This window comes from Phalacrocorax carbo, chromosome 4, assembly GCF_963921805.1.
Source record: "Phalacrocorax carbo chromosome 4, bPhaCar2.1, whole genome shotgun sequence".
Classification (NCBI taxonomy): Eukaryota; Metazoa; Chordata; class Aves; order Suliformes; family Phalacrocoracidae; genus Phalacrocorax; species Phalacrocorax carbo.
Genome location: NC_087516.1, coordinates 72,944,067 through 72,965,787, shown reverse-complemented (window position 1 = coordinate 72,965,787; position 21,721 = coordinate 72,944,067). Strand labels below are relative to the sequence as shown.

Below are 21,721 nucleotides of genomic sequence, written 5' to 3'. Positions count from 1 at the left end.
GTTTAATATCTTTATGATGTTTGTAATAGAACACTGAAGCTTGGTGGCTGAAAGTTGTACAGAAGGGATCAAATTCCTATACAGGATTAAATAACCTGTTGGGTGGGCTGGCAAACAAGGGCCTGACATAGCCGGCCCCATGCCCCTCACTCTTACAGAACCACAGCTTTTCCTTCAGGCCTCATGCAAGGCAAGACAACAGCAGTCCATCAGGTTTTAATATTAGACATCTATATGACAATGCTTAAGTTAGTAAATTCATTTCTCTGGCCGTGCTATTTCAACATTATTTTTTTTTCAGGCTGGATGAAGTAGCTGCAAAGTGTCTAGAGCGAAAAACCAACATGCCACCTCTTCCTCAGGCAGATGTGGCACTTGAGTGCGCTTCCCTGCAGGCCACGGGCGCTCCAGTAAGGACAGCTAGGCACTTGCATTCTGGCAGAGGCTTGTGTCCAGATTCTGAGATAAAATGGGTGTAAAGGGGAAAATCAACGCTTCTCCTGGCTTGTCTCCAAAAATGGGAAGAGTTCCAACTGTTTGTGGTGAGTAAGTGGGTTTTGTTGTGGTCCTCTGATTAACATAATTGCATAACCACCCAAAAGCATTCCTGTTAACCTTAAAAAGTTTGCTCAAATACTTGAACAAGTACCTCTCGAAGTGTACTGCCAACTGGCTCCTCTTGGACAGAAATCCTCTGAAATCTTCAGTTAACTTTGACTGTGGTTGTGACAACTGATTCTGTGGACTTAGTCATATAAACTACTTACCCCTAATCTCAGAAATGTGTATTCTGATAAATTATTTCTAAGAGAAAGCAAAAGACAGGAAACAGGAGTGATACAGTTGTCATGCGAAGTGTTTTTTTTTGTTTGTTTTTTTTTTTTAAGAAAAAAAGCAGGGAGACAAAAGAGCTGTCTTGCATTTATTTCACTCCACAGGTTCACATTAGCTGAGACTTGGGAAAGTAGTTCAAGAAACGTGTTTGTGCAATGAAGACTGTTACCATAGCTGTTCTGGGGGGGGACTGAGCTATTGCTGACTTGTTAAGCAGCTTTTACTCTTCAAAAGACAAAGCTGTGTGGAGCCTTTGAGAGCAGAATCCTAATGAGGTTGCTACACTTGTGCTTTTTTTTTTCCTCCTGTCAATCCCAAACCTTTGTAACATGCTGTGATCTACTGAGAGATTAATTCAAAATGTGAAAGATGGATGGGGCAAAGGCAGGGTTCTGGGTGCTCTCCCCAGCTCCCTCGTGGCCCTGTTGCAGCAGCGGGTCAAGCAGAGGCGTTGCCCAGCTGTCAGCTCCTGTCTGTTTCCACTGACTCCATTTTAGAGAAGGAGGTGTCTAGCTAGTGCTCTGCGTGTGAGGGATGCTACTGCTGATTTGTGGATATAGAAATTTTGGTATTGGTATGACACTGGCAATAAAAATCAATTCTGCAAAATGCATCAAATTAGTCTACAAAACAGTTAATAAGTACATTTATTGCTTGGAAAAATCCATCATATTTTTGGCAGTGTCGGTGTATCATTCTGATCAGAGTTGCTATGATTTTCTGAGTTGCAAATTGTAGTTACCGATTTTTATATGCCCCTCAAGGTAGTTGTGGTACTGTAAAGGCCCTAAATTTTTGTACATCTGCTAATATCATCAGGAACTATAATGGCTGCACAAGCATTGGTAGGATAGGGAAGGATAGGAAGTAGGACACTTAAAGAGGATCTTTTCTAGGGAAGTAGAGAAATAATTTCTTAATTTCCTGTGTGTAGTTTCTTTGCTCTGAAACACATGAGATAAATATCAGGCCGTCCTGGAATACGTATGGACTGTGGTATGACTTGCTGGACGGATGCTGTGCTAGTACTGGAAATCTTGGTCTGCCCATCAGCAAGAACCACCATAACTCACACTGCTGAGCTGCAGTGGCCTGCCTGTTGCATCAACAAAAACAAATGTTACCTACCCCAGTCCACAATCGGGTGGCTAGTGCCACAGGTGGTACTCATCCTCCTGTCCTCCTGCTGGGTGAGGGAAATAGATTAAACCCTCCTTTAGGTTCAAACATTATAGTTTCCCAAAGTAGGTTTAAAGATCCTGCAATCTTCAAATATAAGCAGGTGAAGTTTGGGATGGACTAAACTGTACAAGAGCTGTTGTCTGGAAAAACACTCAAGCAAATGGTAACACTAGCTTTCAATATAAATAAGAACAATCTGATCATGTTAGCAAGGGAATTTTGGCAATAGGTGGCAATAGCTCACATGTGAATGGAAGTGCCAGTTCTCATTGAAGCTTTATGTGAGTAAGCTCATCAATTATTTCGTTGCTCCATGGTTACAATAACTGAGGAAGCTTTGGTTTTATTTTGGAAGATCATCTAGTAAAATATCATAGTTACATGCCAGCCAATATACAGAAACTGTAGAGAAGAAAACAGACTGAACTGCTACCCTAAGAGCATTACGTAGATGATATTTTTCAGGTTTCTAGCTAGAGCCTCACATAACCCTACCTTTTATTTAAAAAAAAAAAAAAATCAATTTAAGAGGATTCTACTATATATCTGAAAAGTAGCCTGCATTGCAGAATTTAATAGGATTATACTATTGATTCCATCTTTACAATGCTAGCTAGTGTTTGGTACTTGTGAACTGCAGACTATTATGTGACTGAACGCAAGGGAAGAGGGATTAGTTTGTAAAAGAATAAGCAGCTTTCCCTTAAACTGCCCTGAACCAAACATATATACCTGTTTTGGTCTCTGATAGTAAATGCCAACTAACAAAACACCACTGGCAGCACCTTCTAAAACCGTGTATCTTCTTACAATCACTTCCTCAGTCTCCAAGTAGAAGGCGCAGACCACTTGTGAGCTGGCCTCCATTCCTGTAATGCAGCTGTTCACAGTTTCTCCAGAAAATTCCACCTGTATGTCTTTATCCAAACAAAAGCTACTAAGAAGTTGTCTGGAAACCAATGTCATGTACTGATATTAATGGTTCTCCTGGCAATAGAAGGTACTTTCTGCTATTTTGAACTTAATGGAGTAAATGCCCAGTTGAAATATCGTTTCCATAAAAATGTATTTTTTTGAAAGGTAACTCTTCCTAACTGAGACAGTAGTTTTATGTACTAAGTCACCTCCTTCCATATTATTACTGTATTCATGACCACAGACTGAGGGGGAGATCTTATCAATACTTATAAATATCTGAAGGGTGGGTGTCAGGACGATGGGACTGGACTCTTTTCAGTGGTGCCCAATGACAGGACAAGGGGCAAAGGACACAAGTTGGAACACAGGATGTTCTACCTAAACATGAGAAAACCTCCTTTCCTGTGAGGGTTGTCAGGGGCACAGGCTGCCCAGAAAGGTTGTGGAGTCTCCTACTCCGGAGACATTCACACCCCACCTGGACACGTCCCTGTGCCCCCTGCTCTGGGTGTGCCTGCTTCAAGCACAAGGTGATCTCCAGAGGTCCCTTCCAACCCCCACCATTCTGTGATCCTGTGATAAGAGGTGAAAGTGAAAACAAGCCAGCGACCTTTGTAGTTGGTAGGGATTAAAGCTACATGGGATGCGAATGCTTCCATAAATCATTTCTTCTTTGAAATGAAATGAACGTAGATGAGAAATTCCTATCTTTTGTGCTACTTTATTCAATCAGTATTTGTAGTACTTTGAAAATTTGAGACTCTTCACTGAGTAGCTTAGCTGTGGCTGGCTTGTCAGTCCCATTTATTGAATGTATGCATTAGAGGAATGCTGGAAAACTCCCATCACTTCTGCACAGTAACAGGGACAGCACTTCCACCTTTTTTTTTTTTTTTTTTTGTTAAGAAAGAAGTCTGTTTGCCCAATGATACATGTGCAATTAATGTTGGTGATTGCTGCTAAAGCTAATGTGAATTGTAAGCATTAAAGCCTCCCATCTCCTTTGAGCAAAAGGGACGTAGTGCCAGGCAATGGCATTCAGTCAATGTTCTCTGTCTCATCAGTCATGGGAGAGGGTAGGGGGGACAGTGTATCACTGCTAACTATAAAATATTTCTGGAAACAATATGCCTGAGTGCATGGGCTCAGGGAGGACGCTGAAAAAACATCATGAAGTGTATCTTGTCGTTTATATGTTTCTGGTAATGCAAGTTGAATTTATTAGCAGTTTGTTGCTACAGTAAAAAGCATTCACAAGATTTACAGCTGAAACAGTAGCTGTAGATGTTCAGGCCTGTCGTATTTATTGAAGGTTTTGTTGAGCTCATGGCATCCTTTGATTAATTGCCATCTGTGGTGCATTTTGTAACAAGGACTGTGTCAGAGTTCTGTGTCACTGTATTTCATAAAGTTCTACTGGGTCTTTAGGGAGAGGGAGTGCAAAAACATTAACAACGGGTGTGTGGGCAAGTGGTGAAGCTACTAACTAATTGACTGCCAGTCAGGATTTATACATTTAGAGAGCGCCTCCTCAAGTAATGATGGGTTTTACATTTTACTTTAACACAAGAGTAGCCATTATCTTATTGCTGGGATGAGTTTACAGAGTGTGTGTCGTAACAGCCCAGAACCATTTAAAAAGAAGATGGAGGAGTATATTGTAGTCTGCAGTATTTTCCTTTCCTTTATAGTGGAGTGAAAAGGTAACAATATGTGTAGATCATGGTACTAGAATAATATTGGGTTTAGCTCGCAAGAATTCTTGCAGTATTTGAAGACATGCACATGCAAAATTGAGGATCTTAATGTTTAGATGAACTCCATAGAAGTGTATTAGAGGATTAAGGATAACTTTGTTCGAGTGTATCAGATGTGATCTATGGGTAAGATTTTTATTTTTTAAAGGCTGCCAACTCCTCTTTTATGGTTTCGGAAACATAATTTACCCTAGAATTTAAAGATTAAGCTAGGTCCTTGCTTTGTGCAAGTTGTCTCCATAAATACCTTTTGTGAGGTCACAACAGTCTGACAGTAGATCAGTTTTATTGTTATTGCTTTTGCACAAGTGTCATTCGTCTGGTATCTAGCAGGGAATAAAAAGTAGAAAACTGATGTAATTTTGCCACCAAATATTTGTGTAATATGTATTATAGGAATATGTTTGCTGTACGGCCAATTCCACAACTGTTACTATTTCATGGGCACTGGACCTCTGTCACTTTTTTTTGTCAAAAATATCAAATTCAGGTTGTTTTTTTTTTTTTTTTTGGAGTGCACCCATTTCAAAGTGCTAACCTTCTGATTTTTATGATTTTCTGTAGAGTGAACATGACTCATAGTGATTTGTATCTTATTAACTAATTTGAATTGTGTGCTTAGCTTCAAGCTGCTTTCCTTCAGTATCTCTAGTTAAAGCATGCGCAGTACTGAATGCTTCAAATGGCAAAGTGGGACACATCTTTCCCCACACATTTGTAGCACCGAGGATTTGGTTGTGCATATAAAATATTGGTACTTATCTGTACGTATTTGTACTAAATTGACACCAGAAGAATGAAACCTGAGAAGGCACTGGTTTTACTATACATTTAAAGGTGGTATGCCCTTTACAGAATCTGGAAGTTAATATTGGAAGTTAGGTGTTTTCTTCATCCTTGCCTGTCAGTGGAGGATTAGATAGGCCTTTTAATAGATATTTCTGTTAATAACTCACCCAACTGAACCCTGGGGATAAAAACCCCAACATTTCTGGCGGCCAGGGCTGCCCCGTGCAGGACACAGTTGCTTCTAGCCGGCTCCGACAGGCCCGCTGCAGGACACAGCTCAGCCCCTCACAGGAGCGGGCAGATGATTTGGGAGTGGAGTTGAGCCTGGGAAGAAGGAGGGAAGGTGTTTTTAGTTTTGTTTTTCTTTCTCACTATCCTACTCTGTTCTTAATTTGCAATAGATTAAATTAATATTCCCCAAGTCAGGCTCGTTTTGCCCGTGATGCTAACAGGTGAGCAATCTGACTGTCCCTACCTACACCCTCCACCTTTTTCCATTATATTTTCTCCCCCTGCCCTGTTGAGGAGGGGGAGTGAGAGAGCAGCTGGGTGGGTGGTTGGCAGACAGCCAAGTCTAACCCACCACAAGCCCATCTACCCAGTTTTAAAAAATACAATCCCAAACAAGTGAAAAAAACCCCAAGTCCAAACAAACAAAAGCAGCTACTGCTGAAAATGTAAAGAAACATAACAAGAAAGATGGCAATCATTTGTATTTCCTTTTCGGAGGGAAATGAAAATGGTGTTGTTTAGAAATGTCAGATGAAATGCCTCCAGCATTTTAAATAAGGCTTTAAAATAAGGTTTTAAAATCAGGATTTTTCACCAGTTTCTTAAAAATCCCAAACCAAACAAAAAACCCCGCAACAACTATTATAAATAAAATATTAACAGTAGTAATTTTTATAGCATTGCCTGCACTAGCAATGTAATAATTTATTTTGAAGAATGTCATTATGTCTGGTAAATATTTAGTCTTTGTGCTTATACAAATCCAAACTGACTTTATCTGAAATCAGCTGGATGGCTAAAGTCAGTAAATTGTTGATGCAACTGATAAATGGTACGTAATTATTTAAGCATCCCATTACAAATCCATTTCTAAATAAAGCAAAGGACACTCAGTTATGTAGATGCTCCAAATTGTCCATATAATTTTAGGGCTTAGTGTGAGATTCACAGGAGTCACTAACTTCTGCTTTGGGTGCCAAACGGAGTGTAGATACCCAAATGCAGGAGTTTGGTATCCTTCCAGCAGCTGTTAGGACAGGGAGAGGACATGAGTAGTGCTGTAACAGTAGTGTCCCAGTCCTCTTTCTTTCCTCTGTGCACTTGAGTCATTTGCACAGCTCTCTTGCTCCACTGCTGAATTTGGGTCCCAGGAAAGCCATAAGCACTTGGCTGCTCCCAAATAACAAGTGGTAGGTGCCTGGGAGGTGGGATCTCTGCCATGGCATGACTGTCAGTGGTCGCCTGTCTCATGCTGGTGTCTGTACAGGCTTTGGCGAGTTAGGCATCCCTGTATTTACACTGTGTGAAGGCCTCTGTAAGCGCTTGTCCGTTACACTGATGAGTTAAATCATGGAAGAACAATTTAGGAAAGCAGCCAGGTAACCACAGCCCTGCTGATGCTGGTGTACCCTGCTCTTCACTTAAATGAAAGTCCTTTCCCTGAGACTAAAACTCCTGGGAGCTGTTCTTCTGGATAAAGATGTGTTTAAGTTTTCAACTTAAAAGGAAAAGGCAGAACAGAAAAGAGATTTCTAGTGCAGAGTAATGGAAGGGTAAGAGAGGACCTTTTCCACCTGTGGAAAGGTGCAGACCTCCAGTGGTGGCAGAGACAGCGTAAGTGGGAACGTGCACCTCTGTTGTAGGGGGTGTGAGTGCTGGCCCATGTCTGCGGGACCAGTTGTTTGAATCTAGTGGTTCAGTTTTAACTTGTGCCTCTGTCTAGCTTCTCTGCTTTTCTATGTTTTAAGGGTCAGCTGAGTAGTTCCACTGTTTTGTTGCTTTTGCAAATAGGAGGACAAAAATGGCCTATCTGTTACTATCGTGACAGTCTAAAATTGCATATCTCAAGAATTTCTTCTAGACCTTTATTCATAAAGCATTTTCAAGAGACAGTTACAAGTTGTTGTGGCCACATGAGTTAGATCTGGTTATGCTTTGCTGGTTTGGAGAAGGTTATGTTCAGAGTAGCTTTTGTGTGCTTGTTCTTTCACTCTGCCATTCATGAGTGAATATTCATGGATCGTTTCCTTTAGAATATTTACTGGGCTGTCTGCTTTCGTATGTTAAATCTTCATATGAAATAAGCAAGATAATTTTGAGAAAACATTTTAATTAGCCTTAGAAGCTATAAATATTTCATTATTTAATAAAATCGTGCTGCAAGATGTAAATGATTAAATGGAACATGTTTTAGATACCTTACATTGTATAACTTAAAATTACTTATGCTTTCACACTTCCAGAGGAGACAAAACCGTGATATATTGCAATATTCTTTTTCTCAGTGAATGAAACTTTCTTTTTTTTTTCAATTTTTTCTCCAGTATGATACTGTAGAAATGGTCCTCCTTTGCTGAAAGCTAAACTAAAAGGATTAAGCTTTTGGGAACAGAGGTAGGTAACTTGTTTTACATTTTTATCTTCAGCTTATGGACTACTGATTTAAAGAATAATGCTGTCCCTTTATCTTTGAAGATCATATAGAAATCATAAGTAATACAGAAGCTGATAATATGAAGCACCAGGGTCAGGTAATATGATTTAGGAATATTGTGAATACAAGTCAAGTCTCATTGTACTTACCCTTACTGAAAAGGTCAAGAGTGATTTTTGTTTAAAATTCTGAATGCTTTCTTTTTGAAAAATGAAAATGGGAAATGAAAGGTATAAAAAAAAAGAAATCTGGTTAATGCAAACCAGTTAAGAATGTATGTTTTCCTTCAGTGATGTAAAAAAGGTTTGTGTTGCAAGAACAATACTATTTTCAGAGTTTATTTACATCTGCATTCAATTTCTGGTGCTTTCCTTTCTGAACCACAAAGCTCAGGATGCATTACTGTGCTGTGAGAATTTCATCAAAATTGAACGCAGCTATGTATTTGCATTTTGGCAGTCTGGGAAGGAGGGTCACACATTTACAATAAGTACAAAGCGCTTTGATATTCTTTTTCATCCCTGAGATCAGGGCAGACTGCATGAATGGTTTGATAGTCTTTTCATGAAAATCTTGTGTGAAACCAAACTGCAGACCCTGCTTTGAAGAAAAGTTAGCAATGAGGGAACATAGATTTCCAGTTAGTAAATGAGAAGATGAAATAAGTGACAGCAGAAACAAAGGTAGAAGAAAAAAAATGTTGATGATGCAAAGCAGATAAATACAAAAGTAAGAATAATTTGTGATTTGGGATACTGAGCATTGCTTATGCACCCCTTATGTTCTTGGGAATTTTATTTACTTTCTATGCTACTGAAACAGGAGATCCATCGATATTAATTGATGGTTTTCTGTGGCATTCTTTCTGTTTTGGTGTGGTTTTATTTTTTCTTTTTAAATTTGATGGACCATTTGCTTGCAAAAAACCCAAACTGAACCCTGATATTATGTTCCCTGCTGGAGGCTCTAAAATAACCTGAGACTATTTCCTCTTGGAATAGAAATGTGTATGTTGCAGTTATGTTTTGATAATACAGCTCTACAGCTAAGGTTTGGGTATTATTTGCTGCCCTTGCCGTCATCTTGTATGCAAGATGACAAAGGGAAAAATGAAACGATATGGATTCTTCGACATCACGTGTGATTTCTCAAGTGGTATTTTGACATTAACTTCTATAATTACTAGTGGATATTAATTAAGAAACGGCTTTACCACCAGGAATTGTGAAATAGGCAATCTTGTCCACTATTTTTAACACTGGCTGAGAGCCAACTAAAAAGAAAAAGAAAACTCAATTCACATTTTTTTTTAAAGCAAAACAGCCTTTTGCTTAACTCATGTAGTTAATATCTATTAAACACTGTAGCAGTATGAGAGGTTTAAAAATATTGCGAATATAGAATAAAATGGCATATATATTCCTTGCTTAAATTATGCCTAAATAGATGCTGGCAGTTGAATAGTTGAAAAAGCAAAGAATAGACTTTTCTGTCCTGATCCACTATATTTGAGTCTGGGGGGAAAAATGGTAGATTGAGTATTATAAAGAACAGCTGCTAAATACCTGCACTTCATCTCTGGGCGGCTCAGTGTTCTGAGAGAGAGGCAGAGTGAATTACACACAGAAGTATAAGGTAATTGTAGGAATATTACAAAGAGAATCGTAAGACAGATGGCAGCACTTACCTGCACCTGCCTTGGACAGATGAGCAGCCTTTCCTTTGAATGTTTCTATTTCTTTAGAGAAAGGTGTCTGGAAGTTCAGTTACAGTTGCCTTTTCTTTCTTTCTTTTTTCCTTTTTTTTTTTTTTTTTAAATTCTAGGTGTTATAAGACAGAAATTTTAGTAATTCCAGTGAGGTTATGAGAACTGTGTGCTTGCATCAGCTGAATATTATTTGAATATTTAAACTTCAGAAACCTGTGATAATCTCTTTTGTAGGTTTTTAATTGCCCACCACATTGTAGTGCTTACACAAATCATTTCAGCGCTGTTGTACCATGTTATTTGGATGTGTGTGCTGGCATAGGTTTATACTGACTTGGAAGAACTATCAATTCATATTTCATAACCTTAACTCTGTAAGGATGAATAGTCTCCAGGAGAAGGAGGAAAAGCATGGGACAGGTCAGAAAATATTTGCCGTAATGGTAGGGTATGTAAAAATAAATAAATAGGATAAGAAGACAAGTAAAGGGCTGAGGTCAAAATGAGTCATAATCATGCGAGTGACCAGATACCCTGCAATCAATATGAGAGATGGATATTTAATTTTTAAAAAATCATTTCAGCCAAGAATAACATCTGTAAAATTTATTTTGTGATATCATACCAGCAGGTGTTGTTATGTGGTTGTAACATAACTCTGTTTTGGTAAAGTATTTTTCAAAAGCCAGATCGTGCCAGCGCTACTTCAGCTGACAAGTGCCCTGCTCCAAAAGTGGTCCCGTTGGCTTCACTTGAATTCACAGTATGTTTCCTGTGAATTCAAAAGGAATGCTTGCTGCAGTACAAACTCCAGAAATCCAGTTGAGTATTAGATGTGTCAGCTAGAACTGACAAGACTGAGAGCTTGCAGGTCCTCAGGTATTTTTACTTTAAATGTGGTTTTTACTGTCCCACAGAGTGGGTAGAGCGAACTTGAACCTCAAATGAAACGCATCTAGCCTATTTTCAGTTTAGGAAAAATAAAACCAGTCAGATTTTCTCCTCAAAAATAGTTCCTGTCACTTCAGATTATTCATGTGAAAATTTTAAAATGTAACCTTTTTTCCCCTGATTAGAAACTTCAGCCCTTTGCTTGTAGGAATAGAGTATACCCAAATGACAATGAAGGGTTTGATCTGCCACGCTAGTAATGTTGAACGTACTCCTCTGAAGCCAGTGTCCAGATCACTGGAAACTAGAAACTTAATTGCAGGCAACCTTTCCAGTGTGGTTTGTTTGCCTTGAGAAACCAGATGGTGAAGAATCCTTGATTTTGAAAGAAGGAGAATACAAGTTTAGTGAAGTCATTTCCTTTCTTAATCAGGTACATGTGATTTCCTTTTAAGCTCTGAAACATCATTAGAAGAGACCGTGGTGGACTTGGATTTCAGCTATTGTGAGGTAGATCGTAAGCCTCTCTTAGATGATGAGATGGTGAAGCATACTGGTAAACTAGTGGGACTGGCTGACTGGCAGATTGAGGAGCAGAGAAATGAGGTGATAAAAGGAGCTTTAAGAGAACGCGTGGCTGTAGCAAACAGGCAAAGCTAGTGTTTTGCTGCACTGTTTGCTCCAGAGGAGTTTAGGAACACAGTAATGCAGGGTTTTGCCTTCTCCAGTGAAAAGCTCGTGGAACAGTCTCAAACTGCAGTACCAATAGTAGGAGTTTGAGACTAAAACAAGACAATGAACTGTAACAAATCTAAGGTTAGCATAATATTACCTAAGAGTCCTTGGGAAATTAAGAAATGAAGTGGCTGAGCGAATGGTTGTGTAGCATGACCTTGCACTAAATCAGCCTTGATATCAAGGGAATAAAAGGTGGTAACTGCAAATACTATCTCTCGTGCTGATCCTACACAGGGTAGGGTTCCTGTTGAAATCTTACAGAACATATGCTGGGAACTGGGCTGGCAACCTTGGTAAATAAACTGGGAAAAAAAGGGTAAATAATAACATGACAGTTAAGTACACAGCTGTTCAGTCAGCTTTATATTTGACTTTCTGAAGAATGCTCATATGATGTGACTGAAAGGCGTGCAGAACTACACTATTCATAAATGCAAAGTAATGCACTTAAGGACAAGATAAAACAGCTGCGTCGACATATATGCAATGTTGGGCTCTAATTTAGTTCTCAGTAGTTAGGAAAGACAGCTTGCAATTATATTAAAGAACCAGAATAGGCCCAGAGTGGGAAAGAACAGAGGTGTGGAAGTGGAGTTTTAAAAGAAAGATGAAACTGACTCTTCAAATGAGAAAAAAATGTACAGGAGAGGTGAAATATGATGGAGATTTACAAAATCATGAGAGTATGGAAAAGGTGAATAGGGAGTGATTGCTCACTGTTTCTGACAATGCCAGTTCTAAGAGGTGCCCAATGCCATTATTCAAGCAGCAGCTCTAAAGTGTAAAATAATATCCCTCTTCCCCCTTTGAGAGAAGTTAGTCATTCAAACTTATGGCTTCTAGGGGTAGGGAGGCCAAGAGGAAAAACTCAGACAATCCTGTGTCCATTAGTGGCTTTAAAATATCTTCCCTAAAAAGTGTTTGTCACATGCTTGTATGGTATTGCAGGGAAGGGTCTTTCTCCTGACAGATGCTGCATGTCACGCTTCTTGTGTGACTTGAGCTCCTTGTCCTTGAGCTCCTGTGAATAGCTTGTTGTTGGAGGTCAGGTAACAGGGTAAGCAGACCTTTGCTCTGATAAGCAATTTCTTTCTTAATCAGGGGAGCTTTCAGAACTACAACTGATGGGAAGCTGTTGCTCGAGTTCATTATTAGAAGGAAGATAAGGCCTAGTCTTCAGCAGTAGGCATGGATCTGGTCTTTTTGGTGCTCTGCTGATACCTTGCTCTGTAAGTGCCTGAATTCCCTTGATAACTGCCTATGCTGTGGAACCTCTGGGACAAAATGGAACGGAAGCTGAAATTAGAGCTCTGCAAATTGCCTGGCAAAGGTAGGGACCTTGTTTACTGAGTTTGAATGCTTAGACCTGGCAGCACTGAGCATCTCCGATCCAGCTGAAATTGATTCACAGCAAGCCTGAACCATGCCGGTTATGACAGAGCAACTCACTGGGATCAGCATGTAAGCACATCAGCTCTCGGAAGGTACTGCAGTGTTAGGTAGAGGCACCAGCTGAATAAAAGTTTCCAGAACCGTGAGAGTGCTCTGTCATCTAAACGGCAGCTCAGTGCCCAATGTCATTTGTGACTTTATCCCAGTATGCTAAATAAAAAATCTTCCTATAATTCTCTAGCTTTAACCCTGTCTCAGGATATACTGTAAAAAAAAAAAAATCTTTCAAGGCTATTACTTTTTTTTTTCCTTCTTGTCCTCGATGATAATTCAGAATACATGAACAATAATCAATTTGATTGCATCCAAGCCTTAAATCTATTTTCATTTATACTTAGGTTAGTTCTTCTGTCTGTAGGTGGCTTTCTTGGCTGGTTATAAGACTTCTCCCCTATCCCAGCCCACCAAAGCTCTCCCCAAACATTCTGTAAATGCTTAACATTGAAGCAATCAAATAGCTTTCAGAATTGTAGTATGCAGACAGTAGGCAGCTATAAGGCATACATAGGGCTAGGATATATATAGACCTTTTTATTTTCTGTATTGATGCGTTTTCAGTGCTGGTGCTTGAGCCAGGTTTAACCTTTTTGTCCCAGGAATCAAATTCTCTGTGCCCGTGAGCTACTTTCCAAATAAAACTGGAGATCCCTAAATGTGGGCCTGCCTCCACAAACAGAGGCTTGAAAAGAGACTGTTAATATACATCTGCTGTCATTCTACCCAGCTGTATTTATGAGAAATGGCTTTTCTGTAGTCTTCCACTCAGCTCTTCCCGAAAATCTGTAACAATCCTATGAATTCCTCTGATGACTGTATTATTAGGGTGGGGAATTGCTTCGAGTAGTCAAAGATAAATTTTAGAATGAAGTGATGTTCTCAGTGTTAAACCAGTAGAAAACTGTAGTGACATCAGGGATATCAAGACTACCAACATAACCTGGATTTACATTGGAATAAAAGAAAATCCACTTTTTGGTTCTAAAATTTGTTAACTCGGACTGTAAACACAGGAGTGTTTAACCGTTTTATTACTTTTTGTAGACCATTCTCTCTCTGTATACAATTCACATGTGTTTAGATATTGCTTATTGATTTTTCTTAAAAAACAAGTTTATATTAATAGTCTTGATTCAAGTAAATTAAAAATTTTTACACAATTTATGTAATATTCTCCTGAACCTTGTGGTTTACTGTTGTAACATTTACAAAGTCTATTTTTCTGACCTTATACGCTAACTCAGGCTTTTGTCTAGAGGCCTATAGAATAAATGTTAAGCACAGGTTTATGCTAATATGCACATTATTTTGCAAGCTAAATGTTAAGGCAATACTTCAGAAGGAAAAAGTAGAATCGAAGGAAATATCATCATGATGGAAAAACTGAACCAACATATACAGTGTAATACATCAGTTTTCTTCTGTTTTGCCTAATTGTGCTAAAGACGTGTAACCTTTAATATATAGACTCTACCATTCTCTTGCTTCAATGAGAATGTTACTTTGTAGTATTCTTTCATTTACCAGTCTTCTGATTATCAGAAGACAGCTATATTTCTTTATACTTCAGAACTAGATAACTAAACAAGAATTTGTTAATGGATAGAAGGTATACAGGGAAAAAAATTCTTTAAGTAATTATATTATTTGCTGATTAAAAGCAAGTGAAATAGTTAAAATACATGTTTTATTTAGTTACGATTTGCTTTTGTGTAATGATGTAGTTGAACATATTTCAAATATGGTCTGTAAAGTGCAGTTTTGTACTTGATACCCATTTGATGCTTTTCAGATGTGATTTTTTTTTCCAAAATGGTCACTGAATAGAACTTTCAGACAGACACATTTTATCCATATTGGAAATGTTTACATGAAAATAATGTAAAAAGCAACCTCAGGATAAGAAGCCTCATTAATAATATATAATATTACTTCTCATTCATCAGAAAAAAAAGTGGATTTTGATACTTTATTTCACTGTGTGCACTAACCGTGCTGTTTAGTATTCTTTCTTAATTCAGTTGAGGTGAAGTAACCTAAACCATTTTGAAGCAAACTATATACTAACTACTGTTTAGGTTTTCTTTTTGAATATTTTATGCTTCCTTCTACCTATAAGAGCGGCACCCAACTCATCAAGAAGTACAAAGCTGATTTAAAATAGCTTTACCTTGTCCTCCAATAGCTCCTTCCTTAGGAAAGAACTATGGAGACCTATAGAACAAGCCTGCAGAGTAGAAGTCGTAGGAAGAGGGTTTTGATTCCTTATTTAGAAGGTTTGGAGTTATTAGTACTGTATATAAACTTTAACCTCTCTTATGAAGAATGTTTTTTTCTGTCTGAAGAATTTTTGAGAAGCTAGGCGTCGATCAGAGAAGTACCTGGTGGCCCTTGCAGTTCAGTGACACTGGCTTTTTTGGAGCTTCCTGCTGTGCTGTACAGAAGCCATGTTCACCCCTTCCCTCTGAAATTAGGCACTTGTTAACACCTGGCCCCGCTTAATGCACCCCCACTTAGCAAAAGGACAAAGTCTGTGCACCCCTTCACTGTGGCTGGTGAAAAAAAGTTTCCCACTTGTCACACAATGGTCTATAGTTATGGTACGTAGCTGAAAACATCAACACAGTAACCAAAAAGGGACATTTGTGTTCCCTGATGTCATTGTGGTCATTAAAAGCAGATGCCAACGTCTGTATTTGTCCCCATGTCCATCTTTTCAACCTTAGCTTGCCCTTCACCATGGCTGACAAAAGCTCCTCAGAGCCTGGAATATACCCAGCAGCCCTGACCCGGGGCAGAGATCTGCCCATAAGTATTTCATATGCACTATATGAAGCGTCTGCCACATGGTACATCCCAATGTATACTGCTTTCAAATTTTGCTGTTATGCGTTGGCCTATTTCATGAGGTATGCAGTTCTCAGGGGAGTGAAGAAATATACCCTGCTGTGCCCTTGGTAGAAGCAATGTCATGTCCTTCATATCCTGATGTGCCTAGTTAGTAGAGCGATGCTAGAAAATACTATGAAATCCTGTTGCCTTTCCTCGTGTTGCTTGTCATTTTCAACACAGGTGTATTATCTATACAAATACACCCATGAAGAAGGCAGGAAGGAAGATTATTATATCTGACCAAATTAAATCTGTGTTGAGGACTGTTCTGCTTGAAATAAAATACTTCTCACATTTGAGGTTGACTTTGGTTACAATCTAGAGTTGTGTCCATATGTTATCATAATCCTGTTTTCTTTCAGGAACTTCTTATTCATACATTGTTTTCATGGAACATATTTGGGCCTTTAGTTGAGAGTATACATTTGCTTTCTCCTTTTAGTAATGACATAAGAAAAAGGTAGTAGTGTTATATATTTATTAATACGTGCTAAATCCTTGACTTGCATTAGGCCTAAGCCTACAAAATGGATCATGCAGCAGATGTTGCTTTTTTGTTATGTGTAGTGGGAGTCTGGCTGAAGGACTAGACGAGGTAAAGCGGTAGGATTAAATACAGATTGTACACATCTTTCTTCCTACCCCTCAAGCTATTCTTGTTTTTGTGGCCATAGGCCTGTAAATTTCTAATGGGGTACTGTCCTAAGCTAGAGTATGTAATAGAGTATGATTACATTACAAGGTAAATAGAAATAAAAAATAAATGGAAGATTAATTCACATTTGCTGAAAGGTGTAACTGAACACACAATGGATATGTTTGTATTCTGCATTTTAAAAGAGGCTGGCCTGTGTATACTATGAAGAATCTTCAAATGAAGTGAAATGTGAATATTCACTGGAAGTATACTGAGAAATGTCAGTATGTTCAGTAATTTATGATCTGTATCTACCCTTAGAATTCTAATTTCTTCTGCAGAAAGCATTTATTATACAAAACATGATTAGTATACTTTATTTAATAAATATATACATTTATTCCAACTTTCTCCTCTTTCATCTCCTGTATATGTTGAACGACGGTCATAATGCAGTTAATATAAACAATGTATTTGTAAAGAAACACAAAAATTATGCAGATTTCTGAATTAGAACTGTTTAGGCAGTGGATTTAAGCAGAAGTCTTTAAGCATGTACTTACCTTTTAAGATTGTATTTAGTCAAGGATTATTACCAGCTGAAACTTTGCTCTGCATTGCCTTCTTAAAGCCTATTGTTTCCTGCCTATGAAGTTAGTCATTAAAATAAAATTCTAAGGAGCTCACAGACAGACTGAAGAGTCTGTGAGAGAAGTGTTTGGTCTGTAAGGATCAATTGTTTTCTTAATTTTCTATGTCTATAACATAGGAGCCGAATACAACTTGTATGTGTTCTATATATTGGGATCATACCCTATAAAAGGGTATAGGGTAACTACAAGGATAGTATCTTTTCAGTGCAGAAGTGAGTATCTGCTGTTTCATACAAGCAAGTGAAATATTTCACACAGTATATGATGCAAGTAATATGCTACAAAACCAAGCCTTGCTACTCTGTAGTATTGTGGATTGAAATTAAAACAGTTAGCAGAGATGTTTATTTGCAATAATTAGTTCTCCATATCTCAAACACTTTAAATACAAGCAGTATTTTGCTGCTTAATGTTCGTTGGTCTTTAAAAGTTCTTCAGAACTATGTGACAGGACACGAGAATCTTCTTCTACTTTTTTTTTTTTTATTTTAGTCCTCTGATTCTTGCGTACAGTCAGCTATTATCCCAGGATGTTTTGACTTGCATTCAATCTGTGGAAATCCTTTTACTCAAAAGAATAAAAGCAGGTCTAAGAAAGGCATCGTGCATCGAGGAATATGTGAAACAAGTGGAGATTCACTTCTATACTAAGAGAACTTGCTGAAAGGCAGAAGGGGAACTAAACTCCCTGTGTATTGATGCTACGTACCAGTTAGCTGATACAAATAAGCCAGGATGAGAATTTATTCTCAGATAAAAAGGAAAGGTAAAAACATGAAATGAATACTTGCCTGGGACTTCAGCTTCATGTTCTTTTGTATAATAAACTACATTGCACGTGAATGACAATTCCAAAGTAAAAAATGAAATGCTAAAATGAGATTTAGTTTTTGGTATTTTTCTATTTTTCAATTACATGTATAACTTTCATATTAATAAATTTTACTAAATTTTTTAAATTTTAGCAATAATTTTTTTACCGGCTAAACTTCGCAATTGTTAACGACAACATGGTTTAGGATTAGTTGGTGTTATTTTTAGAAGCTGTTGTCATTATGCTGATTAGTGTATTTTAGTATAAAGAGAGACTAGGTTGTGCTTTATCTTAAAACGACATCATAAGGAAGCATTTTAGTGAGGTCACGCTCGCTTTCTTTAACGGCTATTTATACAACAGGTTACTTCAAGCTTCTGCTTCCTTCCTACTAGAACCTCTCTGTTCTGGGTTACATACACATTGGCACACTTTCCCCATCTGCTCCTCTTTCACAGCTTCCTTATTTCTTTCTTGCGAGGCATATTTAGAAACTGCAAGCATTGGGGTCTCATCCCAGGCTGCGCTGGCTGGTGACATTCTCCTTTCCTTTAAACCTTCAGCTGGCCAGGTTTGGTTTTGTTTATTTTTCTCCTCTGTCTTTGCTTCTACCAAGAGCTTCAGGGGTTGCACTTCATGTCCCCTCATGCTAGGAAAGAGGCAGGTAGTCCCATTTCACAAAGATAGATATATGTGAGAGCATTTGTTTTTTGGAGGGTACTTCTTCTATGCTAATCTCTGTATTGAAACCCCTAATTATTTCTTCTCTTGGAAAAAAAATGCATGAGGATACCGGTTGCCAATGTACATTGATGTTCCTAAGTGAAAATAAGTGGAGGGCAAATCACATCTCCTGCACTAGCCTATATTAGGAATGTTTTTCAGTCAATGACAGAGCCAACTATTTACTTACCTGAGTGATTCTGAAGTTTAAAAAACAGATGAGACTGGAAGGATGGGCTGTCATACTTAATAGAGTAGTTAGAAAGTCTGCTTGCAAGGGGCATTACAAAGAGAGCGAGCTGTGAAGGCGTCCCGCATCAGGCTTTTCCCAGCGTTTCTGGGTCTTAAATGTGCTCATCCATCTCATGACTGGAGTTGGTAATAATAAAACTATTTAGGTGGAATTGCAGTGAAATTAGAAAGAGAAAGGTCTTAAGACTTGACCAGATCAAGTGAAATGTTTATAATTCTGTCTGTTGATAATATTGCTGAATAAATCTCTGTAGGAAAAAGGTAAATTTTCTTCTTTTTTTTATTTGGTTGTTTGTTTGCTTGTTTAGGTGGTTGTTGTTTTGTTTTAATCACTGACTTAATGTCGTAATCCTGATGGAACTCTCTGCCTTGTCATGCAATAACCGTTGAAGTAAATACGCATTAAAAGCATTTGGTATAACACTATGAACTGCAATATTTCTGGAGTTCCATAGCGGTTCTTTTTCCCAGGGTGTATAATCCATAGTTGTTGTAGCCTACCTCCACATTCCCTACTGTTCTTATAACATAAAATTGCAGTAGCTTTGTATTCTATAGTGTATGAAATTCCATCTGGGACAACTAAAAAATGACTTGAAAAGAATTTTCTTCCAGAGAGTTTGTTGGCAATTTGAAATTTATGTCTGTGTAGAGCTTCTAAAGGTTTCTTTGAGCTTGTTTTTGGTGTTAGCATCAAATAAGGAGGAAAAAGCCCTGTGTTTTAGCAGCTATAATAGAGATCCACAATAGAATTAACCTGAATTTAGGAAAAGTGTTGAGGATTTTTTAGTTGTGCATCTGTAGAACATTCTTCCTACTTCATATAGTATGTTTGCACATACAGTACTCCTATAATAATCCTGTTTAAGAATCGCTTCTTTTCTTGATTTGTATGGAAGTGCTGAGGACTTTGTGCTATGCGCCTCCCTAAACCGGGTAGTTAAAAGATGTCTTAATAAACAAAATGTTATTTTAAAACTGACTTGACACACCAAGTAGTCTTGTAACTTCTGGGTTTTTTTAGAAATCTCTGAATATTCCACTGTTTTTGCACTGAAAAGCGTCTAGTGTTTCCCCAGCTGTTCGGGATTTCTTTATGTGAAAGATGCAACTTTTCCAAAGCAGTTTCAATTGCCAAATGTGATTTTTTTTTTTTTAGATCTCATTAATTCTGAAATGAAAATTATTTTATTTTTCTTGAATGTATTAGTATTCTAGAGGAGATTTATAATGACATTTTTACACTGTGGCCAATGCTGGGATGGCATAATCTGGCTCTTTGAGCCAAATGCGATTTTATTTATTTGCAAAAATGAAAGCTATTGAATATTTACAAGCAGAGAGAGAACAGAGGCTGAAGAATAACAAGGCAAATTGTTAAAGCATTTTGGTGGTTGATTCCAATTACAACTTCCTAATAAAATCATACTTTGTCAATATATGTAAATTAATCAGGATCATTTGCATAATTACAAATCATATGTCTCTTTTTTTGTTTTGTGAACTGTTTTGGCTTCCTGAAAATAAACTTTAATAAGTGTATTTCTGCACAATAGAGACATGTTAAAGCAAAACCATCTCTTTGGATCCTTAAATTGTTCTCCTGAGTGCTACCAGGCGTACTAGAAAAGGAGTCAATTTTATTCACAAACAGATCATTAGGAAGGGTGGCCTTGTCTTAATTCTAGATTTAAGGAAAGCCGTGTTTCATGTGCTGCATGAAAATTACTTCTATTATAAGCAGCCCTTTTTTGTGGATCTGGTGGGTGAAAACAACAACTTTTTGTTGAAATACTGTCTTGGTTTTGGCTGCGTAGCAGCATAGTAGCTGCTGGCATAGTAGCTAGTATGGGGCTATGTTTTGGATTTGTGCTGGCAACAGTGGTGATAATGAAGAGAAGTTTTAGTTGTTGCTAGCTAGTGCTTACACTAGTCAAGCACTTTTTCAGCCCCTCATGCTCTGCCCACGTGCACAAGGAGCTGGGAGGGGACACGGCTGGGACTGCTGAACCAAGGGATGTCCCACACCATATGACGCCATGCCCAGCATATAAAGTGGGGGGAAGAAGGAGGAATGGGGAGACATTCAGAGTGATGGCGTTTGTGTTCCCAAGTAACCATTACACACGATGGAGCCCTGCTTTCCTGGGGATGGCTGAACCCCTGCCTGCCCGTGGGCAACAGTGAATGAATTCCTTGGTTTGCTTTGCTTGCATGCACGGCCGTTGCTTTACTTATTGAACTGTCTTGATCTGAACCCAGGAGCTTTCTCACTTTTACTCTTCCGATTCTCTCCCCCATCCTGCTGTGGGGGGAGTGAGTGAGCGGCTGGGTGGTGCTTAGCTGCTGGCTGGGGCTAAACTCAAAGATTGAGAGGTATGGAAATAAACTGCATTACTGCAATGCTGGGTTGTTGCTTCTCAGAAAAAAATTTGTGTGTTTGTTTTTTCCTCTAAAACAACATAGTTTTTGTCGATCTAAAAGATTAGGGAAAATACCTTAAGTTGATGGAAGGGCCTGTATTTTAAGTGTTATTGAAGGAAGGTACTGTTCTAGTAACAGGCAAATCAGAGTATATCTGAATCAAAGCTGTTCCACAAGGAGCTTTGAGAGAAAATGTAGAAAATCGTGTGTGATTGAGGAAATTTTTTATGAAATGTAGTGAGAAGATAAGCTTGCTTTCTTGAGAATATTTCAGTACAAAAAGAAATCCCAGATTTCCTAGAAGCCACTAAGTAAAATTCCCAGTGTTTATGTGCAGATTATTTATAGTATATACACTATTACTGGATCTTGTAAGTATGGCAAAACAAGTTAAA

At 38.2% G+C, this 21,721-nt stretch overlaps 1 long non-coding RNA gene across 1 annotated transcript in view; it reads left to right on the top strand.

The window, feature by feature from the left end:
- The first annotated feature begins 306 nt into the window (after positions 1-306).
- The window catches only part of LOC135313171 (uncharacterized), a 359,101-nt gene continuing 337,686 nt past the window's right edge, over positions 307-21,721 (top strand). The window contains exon 1 of the long non-coding RNA XR_010372793.1: positions 307-542. This is a non-coding gene — a long non-coding RNA (uncharacterized LOC135313171). The remainder of the gene's footprint in view (positions 543-21,721) is intronic.